We start from the raw sequence: 25,750 nt of genomic DNA on the forward strand, positions 1-25,750 counted from the left end.
GGTGTTTTTAAGCTGTAAGTTGTTTCAGAATACATGTAGGCATGCAAAAAGTGAGAAACTTAGCTTGGATGACAGATGTTAATCTCACCAATTTCAAATGCTCCATCTGCCTGCCCTTCCAAAAGTCAATAGATTCTGTTACCAAACAACAAATGGGGTCCTGCTGCCCACTGCCACTCTCTAGACAAAATTCCAGAGGCAAAGGTTTGATGATAAAGGAAATAAGCCTTTATTCAAAAGCAGTCACTTAAGCCTATCAAGTCATAGCCTTAATTACTTAAGCCTATCAATTAAGGCTAAACTCTAACACCTGGGTTCTCCTGACTTGTCCCCCTTTTAGTTTCTATAGGATTAGTGTACAAACTAAAACAACATAACATACAAAAGCAACACAATTTTAGAAGAATGGCAGGCTTCTGCCTCAGAGGCTGTTCCCTCTAGAACACTCAAAGAATAAACCTGCAACCCTCTGCCAGGCTAGCCCAATCCTAGGCTGTGCCCAGAGCTCCTTCCCATCCAAAATACTGTTTGTTGGGAAATGCAGGCAGCTGCAGCATGATTGGGGAAGAAGATCCTGAGAGTCTGAGAGCCTGAGCCAGAGCCAGAACCTGAGAGAGAGCCAGCTCAGGAGCCAGAAAAGCTCATGAGCTAAAGAGTCATCCATCTTTTTATTTCAATGCACTCTGGAGGCATTCAGCATCTCAGCCAATCCTGTCTTAGGCTGCTTTCCATTGCCTCAGCAACCTCCTCCTATGGCCCCTCCTACTTCTCCCCAGTGATCTTAATGATATCTATCTGTATCAATTCTAAAGAGAGGGAGCATAAGACAGCTGCAATGATCACTCCCAGAAGGCTTCTACTCTCTGGGCCTCCACTCATCTGTAAAATGGGAGGATTATTTTATATTATCTTTAATATGCCTTCCCATGTCAACATTTCCTTATTTCATAGTCCCTTCCACCGGTCCTATGACTACTTCTTAAATAGGACTTCACAGGCACTGAAAAAATTGGCTCTTTCTGTAAACTCAAAGCTCCTGATCATAATTTTATTCTCACTAAAACAATGGAGGACCTTGTTTGAGGTCCTGTGGTAGGTGGAATTCTAAGGTGAACACCCCAGATTCTTAGTCACTGGTGTATACACACCTTCTCAGAGTTATTCAATAAAACACTAATCTAAGTACTGCTATGAAGATATTTACAGATGTAATGAATTTCCCAAATCAGTTGCCCTTAAGATAGAATGAGTATCTCGGTGGAACTGACCTAATTGCTTAAGTTCTTTAAAGCAGGAAGTTTTCTCTGGCTGGTGATAAAGAAGAAGTCAGTGAGATATGGCTTGGAATAGAGCAAACATTCCTCTGGAAACTTTTTGGGGACTACATGTCAAGGAACTGGTGGCAATCAAATTCTTCCAAGAACTTGAATGATAATAGAAGAGACCCTGAGCCCAGGTAAGAAATGTAGCCCTCGCCAAATACCTTGATTTCAATGCAATGAGACCTTGAGCAGAGAATCCAGACATGCTGTGCCCCATTTCTGACCTAAAGAAATTGTGAGATATTAAGAGTATGTTGTTTTAATCCATTAAGGTTGTCATAATTTTTAGGCAGCAGTAGAAGATGAATACAGGTCCTTTTAGCCGTAGAATATTGGCTCCTGTTGGCCTCTTCACTTTTTTTTCTTGCTTTAAATTTCCCTTAGCTTAGGAATTATTTACTCTTTTTCATATTGCTTCTCTGAACAGACATGAGAAAGATGTACAGATAATAAATCTGTAAGTGGAACAACATTACATCACTTATCCACAGCTACAACTGCCTGTCATTAGTGAAATAATTAAAGACATGAAAGCCAGTAATGTGAATTAAATACCCATTTACACAAAGGAATTGAAAAATTAATTCAACTATTCTATATATCTTCTATCCAAAGTTCCAAGATTCAATGCAAACCCAGATACAAGATTAGTTTCTTCACCCTGGCCAGGTGGCTCAATTGGTTGGAAGGTCCTCCTGTACACCAAAAAGGTTGTGGGTTCAGTGCCCAGTGTACACACCTAGGTTGCAGGTTCTATCCACAATCAGGTCACATATGGGAGGCAACTGATCAATGTTTCTCTCTCACATCAATGTTTCTCTCTCCCTTCCTTCCTCTCTCTCTAAAATCAATAAACATATACTGGGGTGAAGATTTTTTTAAATATTGGTTCCTCCTTTTGGATATTTAGAAATATTTAAAGAGTACTACTCTATGGCAGGCAGTGGGGGTAATATGGTGAGCAAAACAGACCAGGTATCTTTTCTCACAGAGCTGACAGTATAGTACAGCATCATCCAACAGAAATAGAATGCAAACCACACTTGTTATCTAAAATCTTCTAGTATCCACCTTTAGAAAAGTAAAAGGAGATGAAATTAATTTTAATATATTTTATTTGACCCAATATATCCAAAATATCATCTTAATATGTGATCAATATAATTATTGATGAGGTTTTACATTCTTCTTTGTACTAATTCTTCAAATTCTGGTGTGTATTTAACACTTATAAAATATCTCATTTCAGACTAGCCACATTTCAAGGGATCAATAACCACATGTGACTTACAGCTGCTTGATACTATAACACACTGTGATAATTTGTTATGATAGGAGAATTACTGAGGGCTGTGGAAACACAAACGCAAGATGTTGAACTCAACCTTGGGAAGGGGAGAAAATAAGTAAGGCTTAATAAGTATTAACCAGGTGAATGGTGGGTGAAAGGGTATTCTAGGATGAGGGAATAGCATAAGCAAAGAACTGAAAGGCTGAGAAGGATGAGTATGGTCAAAGCTCAGAGAAAGTTAAGCAAAGCTTTTCCAAAGAATCACAAGTATTTCAGACACTGCAGGAGTGTGGATGGAGAAAGAAAGGCCCAATGTGCCTCCTGGAATTAGTCTCACTGTCTGCTGATCCAGTCAGTCAGCTCTGCCTCTTCCTACTTAGGGTGATAACTCATAAACAAATCCTGCTCAGTCCTTTCTCTGTTCAGAAATGTTACTCTCTAAACCTCTCTTCCCAAGAGTATATTACACTTCAGATATTGTTAAACAGTCACCTTAATTTAGCCATGATGCTTACGGCAACCAAACAAGGCATAGGCTTCCCTCAGGGCCCAAAATAGTGGTTTTGCAGTCCCCAGTCATTTATGTTATGTTGCCACTACTTTGGGCTTCCCTGCCTTGCCTCAGAAGTCTCTCTTCCTCCATAAAATTAATGAAAATAACAATAGCTGACATGTATTAAGTCCTTATAATGTGGAGAGCTAAGTACTTTACATGTATTATATCTTAACTATCACAATGAATCTCTATATTAGGCTCTCTCGTGACCCTTTGTTTACAGACAAGAGCTAAGACTTAGAGTAGTGAAGTGATTTGTTCAAGGAATGAAGCTTGGTCTTGTTGGGATTTAAGACCAAGGAGTCTGAATCTAGGTTAATGTTAAGCTATAATGCATGCTCACCTCCCTCTACACACATCATGTACATACACATGTGCATGCTTATGCACACACAGCAAAAGCATAGCCTTGAGAAGTACATATTTGGGTTGGACCAAGCTCTCAAGAAGGTGATCTGGTGGTCATTCTGAGGGAAGGGACCTTACAGGATGGAGAGCATCCTGTTCCTCATGGTCTTAAGGTACTAGGATTCAGGGCCAGGAAGAGAACGGGTATCAGAACTGATCTGCCGACTCTTCTGAGTACTCTTAGCTATGCCAGCATTTATGCCAGCTCATCTCTACTCTGGGATGTACAAGAGAAAAATTAGTAAGGAAGAGTTATTATCTAATAAAATTGGCATTTTTGGGTCTCTCTCTCTCTCTCTCTCTCTCTCTCTCTCTCTCTCTCACACACACACACACACACACACACACTAATCACTGTGATGTATTCAGTGTCTCAGGGCTTTTTGACTCATTTACCACCTCTGTTCTTGTCTTTTACTCAGTAGAGAAGAGGGAATGGATAGCAAATGCAAGAGCTGCATTGCCAGCCATTCTGAGCCAAAAGAATGACGAACCAATTCCCTCCCAAACCCATCATCCCTGTCTAGCTTTGTGGAGAATAATTAAGCTTACAAGCACTGGGCAGTCCTAGCTACAGCTGACTGTGATATTCAAAAAATAATCCAAAACAGTCTTCTTTCTGGTCTACTGCCCTGGATCAGGCCTGTCTTTGAATTTTTTTGTTCTGCTTTCTTGTGTCTGTGATTCCTAATTTACCCTTAGGCTTTAACAATGAACCTGTTCCTCTTTAAACGGTAGAAGACACTTCTAACCATGGCAGGTGGATATGGAGACAAAGAAACCCAAACTGTACAGAGGCTGAATCAAGATAAACAGCCTAATGATTTAACTCTTTCCTCATCTTCTGCCTGCCTCCCATTACTTAGTTTGCTTAGTTCCCCTAATGCAGCCCATTTGTCTTTCACTTGTCTTTGCAAATGGACACTTGGTAACTTTGATACCACTTTCCCCAACCCAGCTGTGTGAGTGTACACGCCCTTACAGTGCTTAAAAATTGTCATGGAGATCAAAGGTAAAAAACCACCCATCACAACAGTCTTTTAAGGGGTACTATATGAAGAGAATTGAGTCTCTTCCCTTAACAACAGTGGTTTGCAAAGTGTGGTTCCTGAACCAGAAGCATCCACACCACCTAGGAATTTCTTAGAAATCTAGATTCTCAGGCCTCAACCTGGTACTACTGAATCAGAAACTCTGTAGGTAAGGCCAGAAGTTTTTGTGATTCAGGTGACTCTGATGCATGCTAATGTTTCAGAACCACTGCTTTATGGAATTCCTTCTAAAGTAATGCCCATGGTTAGAGAAACCCTGCTTAAAAAGGCAAGAAGACAAAGTAAGGGGAAAACTGACTTTGGTTTTAACAGTGGTTCTCAACTTTGTATGCACATTAGAATCATCTAGAGAGCTATAAAAATACCTCTGCCCTACCCTCAGAAGTTGGATTCAGATGGTTTGACATAGCACCTAGGCATTAGAATTTTTAAAAAGCTACCAAGGATTCTAATGTGCAACTAGGGCTGTGCACTACCACTTTTAGAAACATAGGGCAAGATGTCATCTGGAGGACTTCCCTTTTCAGTTATCATCTGGTAAATTCCTGGGTTTGAGACAGGGAAACACCAGGATGGCACATGAGTGACAGGGAAGTATAACCAGTCTGAGAAGAAGAAGGCAAGGAGCTAATGCGTATTGAGTGCCTGTTACATGCCAAGCATGATACTAGGCCCACACAGCCCCAAGCAAGTAGATTTTCTGGGACCATCACTGTGGAGCAACCAAGGGGAGGAGTTAGGATTAAAGAGATGATTAATCCACAGGACCAGACAGAGAGGGTGCTCATTATAATCATTCAAGGAATAATGAACAAAAGAAGTGGGAGAAGCCATCCCAGCTTAGAGGCAGAAGGCTAGACTAAATGGCCTAATATTTCCTCCAGATTTCTAGAATGCTATATAAAAGCATAAGAACTGATATGATTTGGAAGCTGTTTCTGCACATTAACAGTGATGGAGAAATCATTATCACCGAAACTTTGAGGTGACTCAGACAACCTTAAGGATGAATGAGATCAAGTACTATCATACCAATTTTATAGGCTAGAACAGCGGTTCTCAATATGTAGTCCCTGAAGTTTGTTAGAAAAATAAATTATCAGACCCCACCCCAGTCCTATAGAATCAGAAACTTTGGGGGTGGAGCCCTGCAATCTGTGTTTTAACAAGTCTTCCAGGTAACCCTGATGGGTGTTCAAGTTTGAGAATCGCAGCTCTAATGGAAGTTCATGCAACTGATCTTCTATGGAGTCATCAATTTTTCCTTTTTTCACATCACTACGTATTCACGAAGGAGCCTATCTTACCGCCATCACACCCTTGTAAGCACTGTACTGGAAAAAGCTGAGAAAGGAACAGGGCTGTGGTGAGAACTGGCAATGATGCTGGTAGAAAACGTGAGAGAGTGGGCCCCCAAACCCTGACATGTGCTTACAATGTGGCCCTTGGAAGGTCACCTAACATCTCTGGCTCAAAATATGGCACACAAAAGATTCTCAATAAATATCTGAGTACCTGTAAGTCAAAGGCAATAGCACTGGAGGAGGCAGGGTATGGTGAAGGGAATAGGAGTGAGATATCTGAGATTGGTTCTTGGCTCTACCTTTTGACATGGAGCAAAGTACTTTCCAATTCAGCCTCAGTTTACTCAGCTATAAAATGAAGAGAGATTCTGATTACAAGATTTCCAAAGGCTCTGTTGACATCAATGTTGTTTTTTTTTAAGTTCTGCACTGTGATATTGAGTTTGGTGAGCCGATTTCTTTAACAATAGGACCATATAAACACAAAATCTTTTATAGTCTCTGAATATGTTCTATATATGTGATTAATTTCCAGCCCCAGGCAAAAAACTATTACTAGTACTGTAGGAGGTGGGTTAATCATTACTGTGTGGCAAACCACCCTGCAACCACCTAATTAAACACCATCCCAACTCATTTAATAATTAGAGTTTTCCATTGTATGGTTAGTAGTACACAACTGTCTCTTTGTGGTTGGGAGCTATTTGGAATATCTGGGAAACATTATACACAAATGACTGAGGCAAGCATTTTGAACTCATTAGGGTTGTAGGGTTAAGTGAACCCCTCAATTGTCCTTAATCATTAGAAGGTGAAAAATACAGCAAAGGGTGAAGGAAAACCTGCAACACAGAAAGGAATGCAAGTAGTAAAAAGAGGCCAGATCTCATGCATTAGCTTCCCATTAGTTGTGTGAACTCAGATTTGCCATTTAACATCTCTGAGCCACAGAGTTGTCTGTGAAAAGGAAATAATATGACCTGCCTCATGTTCTGAAGAGTAAAGAATAGACTATGTAAGGGGCCCAATACAAAACCCAGAACAATCTGAAATAATCAGTCGATGAGAGAGGATATTATCCTGAATTAACACCCTTTATGGAAGCAAATGGAATTGTGAGATTCCGGTTGCCTGCAACTTAATCAAACAAAAAAGAAAAAGGGCTTGAGGCATAGCTGCTACATACCCAGCTCCGAGCAGGGTACTGTGCGGCATAACCAAGAAATGACAGGTAGAATCACACAAAACTGAAATATTTGCTCGTCTTACCTACAAACTCATCATGTTATGGTGTACCTAATACATGAGCCTGTGCCTCATTTTATGTAAAGTCTGATCTTGTCACAAAATGATTGATGTGAAAGAAAACAATAGCAAGCCCGAAATATTTAACCGAATACCGACTTACATATAATACAATATATGCAGTGCAGGGAGGCTTAGTTGGTGGCCCTAGAGGCAACCAACGAATTGTCTTTTTGGTCTGTGTGACCTACTCAGATGCTCACATTTTTTCTTTAATCCTCACCTGATGATATGAGTTTTTGTAAGTATATTTTATTGATTATGTTGTTACAGTAGTTCCAATTTTTCCCCTTTGCTCCCCTCTGCCCAGTAACCCCCTTCCCTCCAGCAATCCCACCTCCCTTAGTTCATGGCCATGGGTCCTGCATATAAGTTCTTTGGCTTCACCCCTTCCTATATTATTCTTAACATCCCCCTGTCTATTTTGTACCAACCAATTATTCTTCTTAGTCCCTGCATCATTTCCCCACTTTTCTCCCTCACCCTTCGAGGTGGTAACCCTCCAAATGATCACCATACCTATGTTCTGTTCCTATTCTGGTTTGCTTAGTTGGGTTTTGTTCTTATTTTTTAAATTCAGTTGCTGATAGTTGTGAGTTTCTTGTCATTTTAGGGTTCATAGTTCTGATCTTCTTTTTCTTAAGTAAGTCCCTTTGACATTTCATATAATAATGGCATGGTGATGATGAGCTCCTTTAGTTTCACCTTGTCTGAGAAGCACTTCATCTGCCCTTCCATTCCAAATGATAGCCTTGCTGGATAGAGTAATCCTGGTGCAGGTTTTCTTTCATCACATTAAATACTGCTTGCCAGTCCCTTCCTGCCTGCAAAGTGTCCTATGAGAAATCAGCTGATAGTCCTATAGGCACCCCCCCCCCCCTGTAGAAAACTCTCTGCCTCTCTCTTGCTGCCTCCAGGACTCTCTCTTTATCTTTCACCTTTGGCATCACAATCATGATGAGTCCTGGTATGGTCCCCTCTGGGTCCAGCTCGCTCAAAACCCTCCATGCTTCCCGGACCTGTATGTCCACCTCCTTCACAAAATTTGGAAAGTTTTCCTCATTTTTTTCAATTCTCGCTTCTTCATTCTGCACTGGTAGACTGTTTTTTTCTTCCTTATGTTCCAAATCATTGATCTGAACCCTGGTTTTCTTCCCTTCACCATTGGTTTTGTGTGGATTTTCCTTCATTTCACTTAGCATAGCCTTCACTTCTTCCCTTATGTGTTTGCCATACTCAAGCATATCTGTCAAGCCTGTGAGCATCTTTGTTACCAGTGTTTTGAATTCTGCATCTGTTAGATTGGCTATCTCCTCATGTTAGGTTGGCTATCTCCTCGTCACTTAGTTCTCTCACTGGAACCTTGATCCATTTCCCCTTTTGGGCCATACTTCTCTGTCTCCTCAACTTGACAGGCTCCTGTGTTTGCCTTTGTGTTTTGGGTAGAGCTGTCGCTCCTGTTACGTTGTAAGGGGAAGAGCCTTAGGTATTCGTCAGTACAGGGCAACATGTTTCACCATGTTGTGGCACTGTATGTAGGGGAAGGGTCCTAGAGGGAACAATGCCACCTGCCCAGCACTCGCCCCCTTTCCAGGCACCTCTCCCACTTCCGCACCAGACTGGTGCCCCTCTAGTTGCTGCTCTGGCCATCATTCCCAGAGTGGGTGGGTCTGCTTACGTCCAGCTGTGGAAACATTCAAAGGCCCCCATCTTGGAGTAGGATCACCCAGAGTGCCTCTGTGACTGAAGTGAACGATTAAGGGTAATTGGGCCAACGAACTGCTGAGAATATATGGGAAGTGGTAAGTCAAGTTAATTAATCTGTTACACTGTCTGACACCCTCATATCTGGAATAACTTTAAGGATCCTCACAGGCTCTTAGGCATGGAAGAAATGAGAATTTATTGCTGTGTGATTTCTAACTCTAACCCACATAGGAAGTCCTTTTCTATCTAGTCCAAAGAAGGCAGATTGAGGATGGTTTATTGTACTTTGCCTGCCTCTAGCTCCTAGGAACAAAATTTCAATACGTCTGTTTCAGGGAGGAAGCAAAACATAGTTTCATGGCTAAGGTAGAGACCAAGTCACTTATGGGACAGCACCTAGTGTAAATTAATAACATTCATACTCATCTAAACACGAAACATGCAAGTAGAACCACATAAGTTTCCAAAGAAATGTATAACTTTATCAAATTAGCTTTCCTTCTTGATCCTTCCACTCAGTCTTTCAGACTTCATCTCAGAGCTGTCACTAAATGTGGGAGAAGAAAAAGAGAGGAGCATTCAAGAAATCCTGTTGATTTTACTTTCCCAATGATGTTTGCAACTATCCTTTTCTTTCCAGCCCCATAACTAACCCAGTACCCAACCTTATCCTCCACCCCTCAATATGCTCTTGACTGTATTCTTGTCTGCAGGGCTGGCTTCATGGGCCTGCTATCTGTGCAGTGTCACAGGGACTCACACTTGATTTAAAACTCTGCTGTCATTATCTTGAAAGTCTTAATAATTTTTAATAAGGGATCCTGCATATTAATTTTGCAATGACCCTCACAAATTATTTAGTCAGTCCTTCCTGTCTTTCCCTATCTGGATCCATCTTACACATAATATTTATTGTTAGAGATGGTTTGCTAATGCCAGTAATAATGTCCTAATATCTCTAATGGCTATCCAGTGTCTCAAGAATCAAACCCAAACTCCTCAATCTGGCTTTCTGTTACCTGGCCTCTGTCTAATGTTCCATACATCTCATACAACTTTTACCCATTCCAGAATTTGGGATGGTTTTACCATTAACTGGCTGTAGCACATTGGTTAACAGCTTAAGGGCCTTGTTTATATTTACTAGCTGTGTGACTTTGGGTAAATTCCTCCTCTGTAAAAAGGGCATGCCAACAGGGCTCATCTCATTAGGTTAGTGTAAGAATTAAATAAGACAAAAAAAACAAATCTCTAAGCATAGTTCCTGGCCCCTACTCTATGTTCAATAAATATTAGCTACTAATATTGTTGTTTACTGTTCTAATTGATAGACAATTGAGTGGTTCTAGAAGTCACCATGCCTTTCCCCCAGTCTAGTTAGCCACATTGCTGGCTGAATTTAAAGTGTCTCAGGATGACCTGACATGTCCCTCTACTTCCCTCTCACAAACACCTCCATTACCCTCCTCCAGCTATAGCTCATTACAGTTCACTGTTAAGCTTCTCCCTCTCTTCTCCCTCTTCTAGTATGGGAGCAACCTTATGGGCCTGCAGAAGCTGCAGAGGCACACATAGAGAGGAAGCAATACACTTGTCAGTGAGGGCTTCTGAGGGAAGAAGCTATGGGAACTGGCATTCAGGCTTTGAATACCACCCCTTCTCCTGCCAAGGCATATCCATTTCCCTGGCAAGCCCATGGTAGACCCTGGGGGATACACGGCGATTTCAGATGAGCTTTGTCCCGGTATCTGCATGAAATGGCTCTGGGAAAGTACCTTAAATCATACCAGATCAAATCCAATTTGGCAGCAAAGGTTCATTTTGAGCTGTTGAAGTCATTCACAAAGTATTCAGAGAAAGTGACTCAGCCTACATGAAGAATAAGCACCTGCTTGGAATTTCTGTATGAGTCCCTTGCTACAACCCAACTGCGGTGAGTTCCAACCATGTCACTCCCTGTTTCTTCCCATCAACTTATAGGTGTGTTTTATCCTTCTTTTAGAACAAGGTTTCTCAACCATGGCTGTACTTGAGAATCACTTGCGGAACTTCTGAAGCATATCAATGTTTGGTCATCCTCAAGACCAGTTAAATCTGAAAGTCCAGTAGAAGGGCTTGGCATTGGTAATGTTGACAAGCTCCCAGGGTGATCCTAACGTGTAACTAGGGCCAAGAACCACTGGACTAGATAAGTATAGTGGGCTCTTAAATAATCTCCTGGTTTCCATGTATTTCTCCTTTAAAAACAAGATTTTATTTATTTATTTTCAGAGAGAAGGGGAGAGGGGGAGAGGAACGTTGGTGATTGCCTCTCGCACACCCCTAACCAGAAACCCAGCCTGCAGACCAGGCCTGTGCCCTGACCAGGAATCAAACTGGTGACCTTTTGGCTTCTGAGACAATGCCCAACCCACTTAGCCACACCAGTTAGGGCATCTTTCTCCTTATTAAACATTGCTGTGCCACCTACTACTTGAAATACAAAATCCAATATGAAAGCCCAATAGAAAACCTCCCATATGACCCTATTTACTTTCTTGCCATGCTCACCCACTCACTCTGCCCTCCAGTCACACCCAGCTCTTTATCAGTGCACAGAGGCACCACCTAGATGAATCCCATTGCAATTTTCTTTATACTGTTTTCTTGACCTAGAATGTATCTCCTTCTTTGCCTAAAGCAGTGTTTCTCAAAATATGAGAGCTTGTTAAAACACAGGTTTCTAAGCTCCACCCCAGAGTTTCTAATTCAGTAGGTTCAAGTGGACCTGAGATTTGAAACTAACAAATCCTAAAGTGATGTTGATGTTGCTGGTCAAAAGACTGCATTTTGAGAACCAACTGCCTAGAAAAACCTTACCCTTTAGGCCGGGCCAGCTCAACTGCTGCCTTCACTACAATGCCTTCCTTTACCTCCCACCTTCCAGGTAAAAGTGAGCATTTGTGCTCTGCACTCTTCTGGTGTTTTATTTGTGCCTCTGTTGGTTATACTTGGTTGTATTTCCGTCTCTTCCATTAGACTCTAAAGTCACTGAAAATGGATTATTTTGCAGTCATGTTTGTATCCACTGTGATGCTTTGTACTGCATTTCATAGCAAAAGAGCCCTGTAAATATGTCTTGAATGGAGCTGTTTACTCTAACATGTAGAGAGAGCCTGGGTGTGTGGGCAGCCTCTGCAAACTGAACTTGAGTCACATAGAATGGCACCATCCTTCTTTGAATGCATAGTGTAAACCCCAAATGCTTCAGTTTTACCTTATGATTTAGTAGAAGCTGCTCTCCCCTTCCTGAATTTCCAAAAGGCCTCTCAAAATGGCATTGCAGTTTCAGGAGAAAAATGACTCTAGCAAAATTTTCTGTTGGCAAACTTTAAGAAAACAGGTTTATCCTCACCATCTTCCATCTCTCTTCACTGACTTCTAATTCCCACTCTCCCACTCCCAAGCACCAGTGTTTTCATGCTGGTTTCTGGCCATTCAAATGGTTTCACAGCAATGGTTCATGTGCTCCAGCCAGACTTTCCTACCCTCCTCTCCTGCCTTTTGGTCTCTGTACTCTGCTAAGATGCTCTGTGGATAATAAAACCTCTAGATATAACACTGTGCTTAAGAGCATGGGCTCTGGGGTCAAAGAGATCTTGAGATTCCTTGGACCCACCACTTATCTGTTGTGTCACACTGGGAAAGTCAACAAACTTCTCTAATGCTACATTTTTCATCTGTCATATAGGGATGTCATGCATACTTTTCAGAGTAATTACAAGGAATAAAATGAAATAATGTATGTAAAGCACATATATCAAATGCTCAATAAATAGTTGCTATTACAAATGCATTTATGATTAATATCTGGTGAAAACTTGCCCAGTTATCCCCTCCAGCCCTCATCCCCATCCCAGGTAGCCTTTGCAATCTAAAAACAACCTTACGTGGGAGGGTCTCTGGAGAAACCCTCTCTTTTTTGCACCGCAGCCAGCATGATCATTTTTGTTTAAGGGACTGATTTTCTATTCCTTTCTTCCAAGAATGTAACTGAATTAGATTTCATCTCCTACCTTTAGTACACTGTCAGTGATTTTTCTGGACTTGCTTTCCTTTTTTAAAAATATACTTTATTTTTCAGAGCAGTTTTAAATTCCCAGCAAAATTGACAGGAAGGTACAGAGAGTTTCCATATATCTCTACTGCTACACACACACTGCCTCCCCCACTATCAACATACACTACCAGAGTGATGCATTTGTTATAATCGATGAATCTACATTGACACATAAAAATCACCCAAAGTCCATAGTTTACATCAGGGTTCACTCTTGCTGTTGTACAATCAATGAATTTGGACAAATGTATAATGACATGTATCTATCATTATATGAGACACCATTTGTGTATCATACACAGTAGTTACACGGCAAAAAAATCCTGTATGCTCCACTGATTCATCTGTCTCCACCACTGATCTCAGGCAACCACTAATATTTTTATTGTCTCCATAGTTTTCTCTTTTCCAGAATGTTGTATAGTTGGAATCATACTGCTGTTGCCTTTTCCGCTTGGCTTCTTTTCTTAGTAATAGGCATTTACAGAATTATCTTTTCAGAATATAAATTGGATCACTTTCTTCTTCTGCTTAAGCAGTTTCCCATTGCTTCCCCCTTGCTTGTAGAACAAAACCCTGAATCATTAAATGGCAAAAAAAAAAAAAAAAAAAAAAAAAAAAAAAAAAGGCCCTGAATTTAGTGGTTCTTAACTGGGAGTATTTGGGAATTTAGGGGCTTTTTGGCTGTAATAAATATTAAGGGGACCTTTTGGAATTTAGAAGACAGGAACCAGAGAGGTTAGACTTCCTGAAACCTTGCATATGCAAACTAGCATCCCGTATCCCCGCTGTAGAATTGTCCCACCCCCACAGCCAATGGCATCCCCATTGAACCCTGCTGCATTATCTCCCACCATTCCTTTGCTCTCTGGACTCCAGCCACCCTGGCCTTGTTTCTAGTCCTCCACAGCACCTTGGACTTGCTGGTCTTTCTGCTTGGAATATCACTTAACTCTGACTGACCTTCAGATTTCAGTAAAAGTGATATTTCTCCGTGGAGGCTTTCATTAACTTCTTGTTACAGTGTACACTTCCTTAGAATTGTCTCTTTCCTTCAGAATATGTATCTCAGTTTATAATTATATTTTTATCCATATAATTATTTGATTAATGTCTATCTCACCCACAAAATCAGAACCTCCAAAAAACAAGCATCATATCTGTTTTTGCTCACCATTGTATACCCTGCACCTAGCCCAATGTTTAGCTAGTAGTAGGCTCTCTCTCTCTCTCTCTCTCTCTCTCTCTCTCTCTCTCTCTCTCTCTCTCTCTCTCTCTCTCTTTCTCTCTCTCTCTCTCCTACAATCATCCATCCCCCAGTCTTTCCCAAGGTTTAAGGGAGAGGGGGCAGCTATGAACATGCTCGACTTTCAGGGATCTTAAAACAATTGGATCCCACTTGACTCTTTGAGGTAGGAAGGGGAACTAGACAGAGTAGAAAGGTTCTTTTCTTTAATTATTCTGCTTGCATTCAAGCTTCTTAGAGTGAAGTCACAATGGCTATGTTTCTAATTTATTCCTGATTCCAAAATGTTACACATATACATTCTGATTGAATGATTACTTTCAAATCTAATTATATTAAAACAAATAAAAGAGTGTTTAAAGCATATTGTCTGGTCACTTTTTGATGCTTTCAAGATGTGCAAGGTACCTGTCCAATTTTTGGAAAATTTGAAAAACTCCTTGTAAAGAATTTAACAGCCACATACACCTCAACTCTCTTGTGAGCTGTACATTGAAAATCATAACAGGCTGCTGCAGCTCTAAGTGGTTTAGAGTTGGGTTTTTTTATAATTATATATTTTAATTTTTGTTTGTCTTCTTAATGCCATAATCTAGGCAATCAAAAAGGAAAAGAAAAAGAAAGAGTGAAAGATATGTACAGGTGTACAGTTTGAGTGGAGCTGCTGAGAAGAACAGAAACATACTACTTTGTGGGCACAGGACCCAGGGAACAGTGATGCCAGTTAGTGGAGAAAGTGGTGACATAAGGCATTATGGTGTTGCTACTGGGATGTGGGCTACTTGATGACATTTCCTGGACCTCTAGGAAGTAGCATTTGGCTAAGGTCAGGGTTAGGAAATTTAACTTTCACTTTCTTTCCCCTTTCTCACCCCCAAGCCTGAGTTTAGGGCCACTACCTTGCTCCTCCTTCCCAGTCCTTAGATTATAATCTGGGCTAGGTCCTAAGGGCCTGTGCCCTGAATCATTTACTCTGGCAGTTTAGTACTGCTTCCTGTTAGCCAGTATGTGTAAAACCATAAGAAGTGGCTCAGAGAATTCTGGTGGACATGTGGTTTGTAAAGCAGAGCACTTTCTCCCCACCTCCCCAGCTCAAAGCACACTGTGACTCATCTGATTATAGGGATTTAACACAGATGGGAAAACCAGAGCCTTCCTAATTTTTAAATTCCCTCCTCTCCAGAGCATAAATTCACAGGCTCAAGCAAAGATCTGTGAATCAAACTTCATTTGGAACTGAAAGTTCAAAAACTTAAATAATTCAAAGCTTCAATAAACTTGTCAATAGCTTTTAGATTTAGTTTTCTACATTTGCCCACTATTTTTTTAAGTTCGTATGTTAAATTTTTAAAATAGAAAAAAAGTTGTCATCAATTGTTATTTTCCAAGGTGTTACTCCACAAAGGGGAAAAACAAACAGAATAGACAAAACGTTTTTATTTAAAAAGATAGTGGCTGCACCAGTCTGCATTTCCACCAACAGTGCAGTAGGGTACTCATTTCTCCGTATCCTCGCCAGCATTTGTTGTTTGTTGATTTGTTGATGATGGCCATTCTAACTGGTGTAAAACGGTATCTCATTGTGATTTTTATTTGCATCTCCCTGATGGCTAATTATGTTGAGCATTTTTTCATGTGTCTATGGACCTTCTGTATGTCGTCTTTGAAGAAGTGTTTGTTCAGGTCCTTTGCCCATTTTTTAATTCGGTTGTTTGTTTTCTTGATGTTGAGTCATATAAGCTCTATATATTTTGGAGATCAGTCTCCTGTCTGTAATGTCATTGGCAAATACGTTTTCCCATATGGTGGGTTTCCTCTTCAACTTGCTGATGTTTTCTTTTGCTGAGCAGAAACTCTTTAGTTTGATGTAGTCCCATTTGTTTATTTTTTCCTTTATTTCTCTTGCTTTAGGAGATGTATCCGTGAAGATATTGTTACGTGGGGTATCTGAAATTTTGAAGCCTATGTTTTCCTCTAGGGCTTTTATGGTGTCACAGCTTACATTTAAGTCTTTGATCCATCTCGAGTTTATTCTCGTGTGTGGTGTAACTTGGTGGTCTAGTTTCATTTTTTTGCAAGTCCCTATTCAGTTCTCCCAGCACCATTTGTTAAAGAGGCTCTTCTCACTCCATTTTATGTTCCTTTCTCCTTTATCAAATATTAGTTGACCATAGAAGCCTGGGTTTATTTCTGGGCTCTCTATTCTGTTCCACTGATCTATATGTCTGTTCTTATGCCAGTACCAGACTGTTTTGATCACAGTGGATTTGTAGTATGGTTTGAGGTCTGGTGTTGTGATTCCTCCTGCTGTGTTCTTCTGTCTCAAGATTGCTTTGTCTATTCGGGTCTTTTTTGGTTCCATATGAATTTTTGGAGTATTTGTTCTAGGTCTGTGAAATATGTCATTGGTATTTTAATAAGGATTGCATTGAATCTGCAAATTGCTTTGGGTAGTATGGCCATTTTGATGATGTTGATTCTTCCCATCCAAGAACATAGAATTTGCTTCCATTCATTTGTATCTTCCTTAATTTATTTCTTCAGTGTTATATCGTTTTCTGAGTATAGGTATTTTACCTCCTTTGTTAAGTTTATTCCTAACTACTTTATTTTTCTTGTTGCTATAGTAAATGGTATTTTCTTTTTTATCTCTGTCTCTGATATTTTATTGTTGGTGTACAGAAATGCCTTAGATTTCTGTATATTTATTTTCTACCCTGCTATTTTGCCAAATTTGCTTCTTCTCTGGAGTAGCTTTTTAGTTGGGTCTATAGGGTTTTCTATGTATACTATCATGTCATCTGCATATAAAGATAATTTTACTTCCTCTTTTCCAATTTGGGTGCGTTTTATTTCTTTTTCTTGTCTGATTGCTGTGGCTAAGACTTCCAACACTATGTTGAATAGCGTGGAGAAAGTGGGCAGTCTTGTCTTATTCCTGATTTTAGGGGGAATGCTTTCAGTTTTTGTCCATTGAATATGATGTTGGCTTCAGGTTTCTCATATATAGCCTTAATGATGTTAAGGTACGCTCCCTCTATTCCCATTTTGCTGAGTGTTTTCATCATAAATGGGTGTTGTAATTTATCAAATGTTTTTTCTGCATCTATTGATATAATCTTGTGGTTTTTGTCTTTCATTTTGTTTAGATGATGTATTATATTTACTGATTCGAGAATATTAAACCGTCCATGCATCCCTTGGATGAATTCCACTTGCTCGTAGTGTATGATATTTTTGCTGTATTGCTGGATCCTGTCTGCCAATATTTTGTTGAGGATTTTAGCATCTATGTTCATCAGTGATATTGGCCTATAGTTTTCCTTCTTTGTTGTGTCTTGACCTGGTTTTTGGATTAGGGTAATACTGGCTTCACAGAAAGAGATTGAGATTTTCCCTCTTCTTGGATTTTTTGGAATAGTTTGAGGAGGGTAGGAGTTATTTCTTCCCTAAATGTTTTGTGAAATTTGACTGTGAAGCCATCTGGTCCAGGGCTTTTGTGTGCTGGGAGATGTTTGATTACTGTTTCAAATACCTTCTTTGTTATTGGTCTGTTGAGACTTTCTACTTCTTCTTGATTCAGTTTTGGAAGGTTATATGATCCTAGAAATTTGTCCATTTCTTCTAGGTTGTCAAATTTCTTGCCATAAAGTTGTTTGTAGTAATTTCTTAGAATCGTTTGTATTTCTGTAATATCAGTCATGATTTTTCCTCTTTTGTTTCTGGTTTTGTTTATTTGGGTCTTCTCTCTTTTTGTCTTGATTAGACTGGCTAGAGGCCTGTCGATTTTGTTTATTTTTTTGAAGAACCAGCTCCTACTTTTGTTGATCTTTTGAATTGGTTGTCTGGTCTCTATGTCATTTAATTCTGCTTTGATCTTGATGATTTCTTTCCTTCTTCTTGCCCTAGGCTTTGTTTGTTGTTGTTGTACTAGTTCTTGTAGCTTTAGGGTTAAATTTTTTATTAGAGATTCTTCTATCCTTTTCAGTTATGCCTATATTGCTATAAACTTCTCTCTTAGGACTGCTTTTGCTATGTCCCATAGGTTTTGGGCTATTGTGTGTTCATTATCGTTAGTTTCCAGAAACTTCTTGATTTCTTCCTTGATGTCATTGTTAACTCATTCATTATTTAATAACATGTTATTCATTCTCCATGAGTTTGGGTGTCTTTAATTTTTTTTTCTGGGGTTGATTTTTAGTTTCAAGGCATGGTGGTCTGAAAAGATGCTTGATATGATTTCAATTTTCTTGAATTTGTTGAGGCTTGTTTTGTGTCCTATCATGTGGTCTATCTTTGAAAATGTCCCATATGCATTTGAGAAGAATGTATATTTTGCTTCTTTGGGGTGAAAAGTTATATATATATCAGTTAAGTCCATGTGGTTTAGTGTGTTGTTCAATGCCTGTATATCCTTGGTGTTTCTTTGCTTCGAAGATCTGTCTATTGTTGATAATGGAGAGTTAAAGTCCCATACTATGAGTGTGTTACTGTTAATATCCTTCTTGTGGTCTTCTAGTATTTTCTTTATGTATTTGGGTGCTCGTATGTTGGGTGAATATATGTTTATCAGTGTTATATCTTCTTGATGGATCGTTCCCTTAAGTATTTTCAAATGTCCTTCTTTGTCTCTTTTTATTGCCCTTGCTTTGAAATCTGTTTTGTCTGATATGAGGACTGCTACTCCAACTTTTTTTTTCATGTCCATTTGCTTGGAATACTTTTTTATATCCCTTTACTTTCAGTCTATGTAAATCTTTTGTTTTGAGGTGTGTTTCTTGCAGACAGCAAATATGTGGGTCTTGTTTTCTTATCCATTCCATTACCCTATGTCTTTTAATTGGAGTGTTTAATCCATTTACATTTAAGGTTATTTTTGACATGTATTTATTCATTTCCCTTTGTACCTATGTTCCTCTCCTCTTTTTTTTTTTTCTTTTTCTTAAAACTTTCCCTTTAGCATCTCTTGCAATGCTGGTTTTGTGGAGATGTATTCTTTTAGTCTTTCTTTGTCTGGGAAACTCCTTATTTCACCTTCCAATTTGAATGAGAGCCTTGCTGGGTAGAGTATTCTTGGTTGTAGGCCTTTGTTTTTCATTGCTTGAAATATTTTTGACCATTCCCTTCTGGCTTTTAGTGTTTCTGTTGAGAAATCGGTCGATAGACTTATCGGAGCTCCCTTGTATGTTATTTGCTGTTTTTCTCTTGCTTCTTTTAGGATTCTCTCTTTGTCTTTGAATGTTGCCATTTTAATTATGATGTGCCTTAGAATGGGTTTTTTGGGGTTCCTCTTCATTGGGACTCTCTGTGTTTTTTGAACTTGCATAACTTTTTATCTCATCAGGTTGGGAAAATTTTCTGTCAATACTTCTCCTATCAGCTTTTCTATTCCACGCTCCTCTTCTCCCTCTCTTATTCTGATGATCCTGATATTGTTCCTTCTCATGCTATCATGTAATTCCCTTACATCTTGTTCATATTTTTTCAATCTTTTTTCAATCTGTTGTATTGTCTGGAAATGTTTTTCTACATTGTTCTCTAACTCACTAATCTGATCCTCTGCTTCGTTTAGTCTGCTTTTGATTGATTCTACTGTGTTTTTCCATTCAGAGATTCTATTCTTCATTTCTTCCTGGTTCTTGTTTATAGCTTCTATGTCTTATTTACGCTGGTGTACTTCTCTGAAAGTTCCCTGTAATTTTCTTGGAGCTGTTTTTAACTTCCTTGGAGGTTGTGGTAATTGTTTTTGAGGTTGTCGAGTATATTGAGCTTCTTTACCACCATTGTTTTGAATTCCATGTCTGAAATTTGGTCTATGTCTATTCTATCTACCTCTCTTTCTGGGGATTCCTCTTTTCTTTTCATTGAGAGGTTGTTTCTGCGTCTTACCATTTTGGGTTCTTTTTGTTTTTTTTGTTTTTTTTTTTGGATTTGTCTGCTTTGACTTCCCACCTTTGTTGTATGACATTCTTTATAAGAAATCTGGGGGTTTCAGTGGTGCAGTCTCTTTGATCTGCTGAGCCTGATGTTCTTGGGGTATCCTTTATGTCATTTGTTTATGCTGTCTGTTTATATTTCAGATGCTCTTTGGTGGGATATTCCCTCTGGTTTGTTGATTGAGAGTCACTCTATCCACTTTGTCTTGAGTTCTTTTGTGGAGATGCTGTTAAAAACATAAACACACTGCCCGGGCAGGAAACCCACACTCTCAAAAATATCCCCCACCCTCTATCCCGCTATCGTCAGACAATGAGCCAGTATTAATATAAATGTAGAGAGATTAGGGCTTTTACACTATAGGAAGATCAGATAAGAGTTGTTTTTAAGGAGGAAAACTATGATTTTTGAGAGAGGGGATGATAGATTAATAATAGTAGCAAGTAGTATTGAGACTATGCAAGACAGTAGGTAATATTTACATTGTATGTTATTAATAATAAAAGAAAAGGAGGTAAGAATGCAGAATATTGTAAGAAAGTTGGATTGTATAGTATTAGATTTATATAGTAGTTATATTCTATTTATTTAGTGTGAAAGGGAGGCTAGACAGACAAAAAATAAACAAAAATTAAAGAAGAAAGATGAGAATGAGCAATGATATGAAACAAATTAAAGATAAATTTTTAAGGGAAAAAATTTTTAAAGTAAAAATTAAAATTAAATTAAAAATTAAAAATGAGAAATTAAAAAACTTACAGTAAAATAAAATATAAATAAAAAAACTAAAATAGAAATAAAAAGTTTAAAAATATATATAGGAAAGTTTTTATTCAGTTCAGCCTTTACGTATCATCTTCTTTTTCTGGATCCACAGCTGGTCTAAGGAGGCGGGCCAGTGGTTCATGTTCCTTGCAGCAGTGGTGTGCACCCACGGTGGCTGGCATTTTCCTTTGGCGCCTGTTGGAGCCGGCCTGGGTGTTTGTGTGCATACACCCATGCAGGCAGAAGGTGGCCTGAGATCTAGCCTCAGGTCGGCTGAGCCGCGCTCCGGGAGTTGGTCTCTCACCCCTTGGGGCGGAGCCCCAGACACTTGTGCACAGTGGAAGTGAGTGTCTATAAGTCGCTGCCATCTGCCATTCTGTGCCACAACTGCCCTCCATTCCCGTACCCGCCTGGGCATGCATGAGCAGAATCCGAGCAAGTAGTCTGTGCTCCAACCTGGCACCCACTGGAGCTGGCCAGGGTGTCTGCACACGATCTTCTGCGTGCCCAGTGGGTGCTCCCTGCGCCCGTTGGGGCACTGATCTTATGTCTGTTGGGGTGTGTCTGAGGGGCACCTGGACGCGCAGCCCCATGCACCTGGGCCAGTGGATGAGGGCACTTCCCTGTGCGTGCCTGCAAAACCCAAGGGGAGGGTTGGGGAGTGGGCGAGAGCACTTCTGCGCCTGTGCTCCTCAAGAATGTCCTATCACCCCCAACCTTTCCTCCCCTCTCCACAGTTCACAAGAGAAAAATATACAGGAAAATCACATTCTCACATGCACAACAGTACGCTGTTTCTTGTCTTTCAGTGCCAATGCCTCCTGGTCCAGTCCTGTCACTGTCAGCGGTCAGAGATCCGCTCTCCTCTCAATTCCTCTCTGGGGAAGCCTGTGGTCACCAAAAAGCCTTTGTGTACTTCCAGCCGCAGCTCGGGTAGCCACTCCAGTCAAAAATTCCGTCTCATCCCTTTTTCCTCCACTATCCTCATGAAGCAGGTTGTTCCCATATGGTTTTCTCTAATCCAGCAGTGCCAAAGCTCGACTCCTGCCAGTGTCCAGTTGCTCACTGAGATGTTCTGTCTGCAATTAGTCCAAACTACAGATGAGTCTCGGGAGCCAGAAAGCGCAGCCTCCCCTCACTCCTCTGCCATCTTCTCGACCTTCTCAGAATTATTTTTAATTGCAGCCACAAGGCTTTTGGTACTCAACACCTCAGGCTGGCAAGGTTTTGACCAGGCCCATATCATGGAGGAGTTGTCCCTCCAAATTTTCACCCCCAAGAGTTTTTGTTAATATTTTCCCCCATGACCCCCAATTTTTTCCTACCCAGTTGATTTTATCAAGTAAAACTTTATTGTTTCCACTCCCCAATAATCAAAGCCAAATACAGCTGGCCCTGGAATGAGGTGATCATAGAATATAAGCTGTTTCTTAGAGTAAGAAAACATGAGTGAGGGACATTACCTTTTTAAGATCATGTTATCACTCATTCAACAAATAATTATTGAAGAATCAACATATTTCATGTACTGAGGATAACACAATGAACAAAATCACCAAAGTCCCTGTTTTGGAGGAGATGGTATTTTTTTGAGGTGAGACAGACAATTGATAATAAACAAATAACAAATATGTCAGGTGGTGATAAATGCAATAGAGAAAACCAAAGAAGAATAAGATGTTGAGGTACTTCTTGGGGTTGGAATGCTGTTTTATATGGAATGGTCAAAAAATAGTCTCTTTAAGTCCAATACTTAAGCAGAGGTCTGGAGGAAGTATGAAAATGAACCAGGGGTGTATCTAGGAGAAGAATATTCCTGGAGGAAGGAACCACAAGTGCAAGAATCCTGAGGCCAAAGTATGTAGTACACAATTGGTGTGTGTGTTAAAGAAATGCTATTCTAATCCAGTGTGACTGAAACACAAAAAGTAAAGGGGGAAAGTAATAGAAGATGAGTCAGAGAGATAGCTCAGAGGGAATCAGGTAAAATTTTTGCCCTTTCCTATGAATGACCTGGGAGTTAGGGGAGGGTTTTTAGCAGAGGAGCAGTGTGATCTAACTTAAGTTTTAAAAGAATCACTTCCAGTGCTGTTTGAAGAAAAGATTCTGGGTGAAAGTGGGTAGAGAGGCAGGTTTCAGTGGGTAAAGGAAAGAAAACACCAAGGCCAGTAAAGATGCTGTAGTGATCATTCAGGCGAAAGGAGATAGAAGCTATTGACCAGATGGTAGGTGAGAAGACAGGGAAAACTGATCAAATTCTAGATATATTTTGAAAACAGAACTGATGGATTGAATATGAAGTGTGAAACAAAAAGAAGAACTAATCATTCATTCATTCATTGAACAGATATTGACTGAACCCATTCTAGGTAACAGGTACTATCCTGTGTGCTTGGGATATGGCAGTAAACAAAGCAAACAAAATCCTTGACTTCATGGAGCTTACTTTCTAGTGGATAATAACAGCTAACATTTATTAAGCACTTACTATGTTCTAAGCTCTTTGCTCTCTTAATTCAATTAATACTTACCACAATCCAATCAGGTATGTAACTGTGTGTGTGTGTATGTGTGTGTGTGTGTGTGTGTGTGTGTGTGTATGGTAGTAGCTTCATTTTCACATTCCCTCACAGAGAGGATAATTAAGTTACTTAAAGTCTCACAACTGGTAAGTAGCTAAGCCTTGTTTGAAACTTAGTTCTTCTGCTAGAGTGTCAGTCCAAACGACTATACTCCAATGTCTCTCTACCAGGCCAGTAGTCCCACACCAAAAGTCAAATCTGGATCCCCTATGTGCAAACCAGGAATCACAACTGCTAGATGACTCAATTTTTTGACCTGAAATACTGCAAGAATTATTTTGCCATTTACTTGATTCAGTACATAAATTAGTAGCCTGGCTCTGTGGGGTGAATTGTGCCCCTTCCTTCAAATTCATATATTGAAACTCTAAGTCCATAATGATTCTATTTGGAGATGGGGTCTTTGGGAGATAATTCAAGTTAGATGAGGTCATGAGGACATATGGGGACACAGTGAGGAGTCTATCTGCAAACAAGAAAGAGGGTCCTCACCAGGAATGGGATCAGCCGGCACCTTGATGTTGGACTTCTAGTCTCCAGAACTGTGAGAAATAAATTCCTGTTGCTTAATCCACCCAGTCCCTGATGTTTTGTTATGGCAGACTAAGCAGACTAATATGCCTGGGCATAGAAAGATTTGGGCCAGTGAATACTCTCAAAAATGTCCTGTATTGTTTGACACAAAATGTTGTGTCATAGGACCATGTAACTGTTAGCTCTAATTATTCACTAGAATAGCTGAATAGAAGTCATAAGGGAAGAAGTCATCAGGCCAACCAAGAAACTGACACGCTGCCAGGTAAATCAGGAGGCTTTGGCCAGTGAAACTGTCCTGGGATTCTTTCATAGAAACATCCCATAAATATTGTAGAAAGAAATGTGTGGGATTAAAAGTGAAAAAGAATCCTGAAATTTGGAGATATAATGATACAAATCGCTTGCATTTTATTAAATGCTTAATATGTTGTAGGCTCTGTGCTAAATGCTAAAAATGTATTACCATATCTAATCTTCACAATGATTTCAGGAGGAAGATATTAATATCTCTAATGTATGAAACTAAGGTTCAAAATGGCTCAGTGACCCACCCAGGCTCTCCCAGCTAAAATGCAGTGGTGGTGAAAGTCAAACCCCCATCTATTTGACTGCAAACCCCCACTGTGCCCCAGTAGGGTGAACTCTCTTTCTGCATTCCCTAGTGAACCCTGCCCAGGTTATCTATTCTTTATTACTTGTATTGCTTCTACTACTTAAATTAAGACTTATTTCTATGTTTCTATACATGCTTTGATACAATCTCATTAAAATACATGTCCCATCTTTTCCACTCATTTTAGCAGCTTAACGAGGTCAGAAGCTCCGATTTACATACCTTTTTACTTCCCAGCAGTTTCAGTTACACAGATCTGCCCTCAAGTGAGTATCAAGTAAAGGTAACTCATTGACTGCAATCAATAAACTGTTTTAGGAATCTGCATGTAATTCTGTATGCTTTCACCCAAGATTAATATCACACTTGCAGGTAAAATAATTGCTGTCATTTCTCTAAGATTTAATTATTGTTCGATATTGTGCTAAGTGTTTACCAAGCATTATCATGTTTAACCCTGAAAGTATGAATTAAGTGTTCTCATTATAATCTCTATTTTTAAGATGGGAAATTGAGACTCAGAGAGGTTAAAAATAACTCCTTCCCCACAGTCACTAAGCTAGTAAATGACAGATCCACAGGGCTATGAATCTTCAAAGCCAATTTTCTTAACCACTGAGTTTAAAGTGGACAATAGGCCCTACAAGAATTTGCCTTAATGAAGAAATGTATTTTTTAATATATATCTTCAAATTATTTTAACAGATTTATTGAGGTACAATTGAAACACAACAAACTCCACATACTTAAAGTATACAACTTTGGAAGAGGGCAAAGGGGGGGAAATTGGGACAACTGTAATATAGTAACCATAAAAAATTAAAAAAATAAAATAGTGTACAACTCGATTAGGTTTGACATACATATGCACATATGAAACCACCACAATCATGATATCCACCACTCCCCAAAATTTCCATGATTTTCTGTAAGCCCTCATTCTGACCCCTTCCTGCCCCACACCCTTCAAGCACAAATTATTTTTTGAATGTGCAAGGTAGAAACTGAGGTGAAGTTCCTTGTACC

The sequence above is a fragment of the Furipterus horrens genome, unplaced genomic scaffold (genome assembly GCF_987537825.1).
Source record: "Furipterus horrens unplaced genomic scaffold, mFurHor1.1.pri manual_scaffold_17, whole genome shotgun sequence".
NCBI classification, from domain to species: domain Eukaryota; kingdom Metazoa; phylum Chordata; class Mammalia; order Chiroptera; family Furipteridae; genus Furipterus; species Furipterus horrens.